This window comes from Mirounga leonina, unplaced genomic scaffold (assembly GCF_011800145.1).
Source record: "Mirounga leonina isolate KUSES-001 unplaced genomic scaffold, KU_Mleo_1.0 Mir_156974, whole genome shotgun sequence".
Classification (NCBI taxonomy): domain Eukaryota; kingdom Metazoa; phylum Chordata; class Mammalia; order Carnivora; family Phocidae; genus Mirounga; species Mirounga leonina.
In genome coordinates this window covers 1-2,681 of record NW_023270400.1, presented here as the reverse complement: position 1 = coordinate 2,681, position 2,681 = coordinate 1, and the positions used below count along the sequence as shown (strand labels likewise).

The following is a 2,681-nucleotide window of genomic DNA, read 5'->3' as shown; positions in this document are numbered from 1 at the left end:
TTTCAGCTCAACTAAATCACCAATCTCAGTAAGAATGGCCTTTATTCTCATCTTCTTTATGTTCTGTGTTCCTCTAGAAGTCCAAAGATTTTTGTGACTCTGCCCTTAGGAGTCATTGTCCATGACAACCAGGTTCTCATAAATGATCTCATCTTCTAGGCCTTATAGAGCATAGATCAGCTCACTGTGGCACATGAGACTGGAAGTATACCCTCTTTCACATAACACATCCATCTTTGGAATAATTTAGCTTTGTTTTTTATTGATGACACTGATGTTGGTATAGACAATGCACGCTGTTGTGGTTAAGTACTGAGGGCTTAATTTAACCACAACAGACTGTTGTCTGAGCTAGACTGTCAAGGCAAAAACCTGACATTTGCTAGTTTCTGGTATGTGTGTATATAATAGAGTGATAATAGGATCTTCTTCATGGCTTTGTTACGATGACTAAATGAGATGGTCCATGGAAAGTGCTATCAATACATAGCATATAGCACTGGAGAGCAATTAACCAAAATGTTACTAGTATAAAAACCCATTTTTTGAACTCTGCTGCCCACACACAGTAATTAAGAGTTGGGTTGAGTAATTATTGATTCCCAAGAGCAACACACTTATTCTTCTGAGCAAGTCTTTTGTTCACTCTTACTATGAAATTGTGAAAGACTGGATGCAAGCGGCCATCCTAGTCTCAAGACAGGTTAGAAAGTAGATTTTAGGGGTGCTTGGGTAGCTCAGTTGGTTAAGTGTCCCACTCTTGATTTCAGCTCAGGTCATGATCTCAGGGTCCTGGGATCAAGCCCTGTGTTGTACTCCATGCTCAGAGAAGAGTCTGCTTCTCCCTCTCCCTCTGCTTCTCCCCCAACTAGCATTCTCTGTCCCTGTCTCTCTCAAATAAATAAATAAAATATTTTTTAAAAGAGGGTGGATTTTATAGGTAATACCCTACAAAGCCATCTGAAATGTATAGGATTCATCCCTGATCATTGGATCTGTACTGTAGAAGGAATCTGTAAAAACCAATCCTCTACCAACCTGGAATAGCCAGCTATGCTATACTAGCCACTTAACAGTCTCTGGTCAAATTTCCTATTTCGAGACACATAGTGAGGGAAATGATGCACATGCAGACCAACCCAGATGGAAGTGCTGATAAAAAGACACCAGAAAACTACATATTGAGATAGTCTGTATATCTACATAATTTACAGATCAACACTCAAAACACTCAAAATTTTCTGGAGAATCCATAAATAGCCCAAATTGTTTTCTTTGATACCCCTTATAAGCCTATTCAACAAGAGAATGCCCAGTTTGGCTCCTTTGCTAGCTACTAGTAACAAGTTTATCTCTGAAGCTGTGAACAATATGCACTGTTCTCACACTGTCTACAGATTTTTCCTTCTCCTCTCCTTTGTCCTATATACATTGCATTGATTTTGTTCCTTCACTCAGCCTGCCCATTTACTCCCTGAATCAATCATTTTCATCCAAAACTTCTCACCATCATGCAACACACTAAATAAATATCTGAGTTATTATTTAACAGTTATCTTTATCAGGACAAGTACAATTTTAGGAGAATGGACAAGTGTGACTCTGGGTTTGGGGGAATGACTGTCCTTCACAGCAGCTTTTTTTTTTCTTCCAAATCTTATGATATATGTGGTTAGTGAGTTTAAACACTTAGGTTAGAGAGGTAGATAGACTGTATTCTACTTCTGGGACCCAGAAAATGAATTAAAACCATTTTTAATTTCACAGATATTAAATTCAATGAGCAATAAAAGAAAAGAAAATCATATCTGATAAAATCACACTTGCTAGATAATCCATGAATACTACACATCTAAAACTTTTCATTCAAAGGAAGAGGGAAGGCTTGCTCTTGTGTCCTTTAGGCACATCTAAGATGAGAGTAGTGAAATTTTCTGGATTTAGGCAGCAATCAAACTCTTAGGCTGGTGATTCCAATGTCACTCCAATTGGGAATGACTTTCCTTGTACAGCGCTCTCCTCAGGGCACTCCTGACCTCTGCATTTCTCAAACTGTAGATCAGAGGGTTCAGCGTAGGGTTGAAAAGACTGTAAAACAAGAAAAGGATTTTCTGCTCTTCCTCAGGGTGGCAGGATTTGGGGGCCATGCACATGACAATGGCACTGCCAAAGAAGAGCCCCACCACACAGAGGTGGGAGGAACAGGTGGAGAAGGCCTTTCTGCGGCCCTCCCTGGACTGGATCCTCAGGATGGCAAACAGGATGTGTGAGTAGGACACCAGAAACAAGCAGAAGGGCCCGACTAAGATAAACATACAGGCAACAAAGATGACCACTTGGTTGAGCCAGGTGTCGGCACAGGCCAACTTGAGGACAGACAGGATTTCACAGAAGAAGTGGTTGATTTCATGAGGCCACAGAAGGGCAGCCTCAGGATGAGGCTCACATGGACCAGGGCCAGCAGGGAGCCACATGCCCAGGAAGTCACCACCAGGGTGATGCAGACCCTCTAGCTCATGATGGCAGAATATCGGGGGGGGGATGGCAGATGGCCACATACCGATCATAGGACATCACCACTAGGAGAAGACATTCTGTCAGAGCAAAAGGCAAAAAGAGAAAGGTCTGTGTCAAGCAGCCAGCAAAGGAGATGGGCTTGTCTGGCTTCAGGAGGTTCACCA

General features: G+C 41.9%; 1 pseudogene; it reads right to left on the bottom strand.

Moving 5' to 3' along the window:
• Positions 1-1,880: 1,880 nt before the first annotated feature.
• LOC118014689 lies at positions 1,881-2,676 on the bottom strand (annotated as a pseudogene).
• Positions 2,677-2,681: the final 5 nt, after the last annotated feature.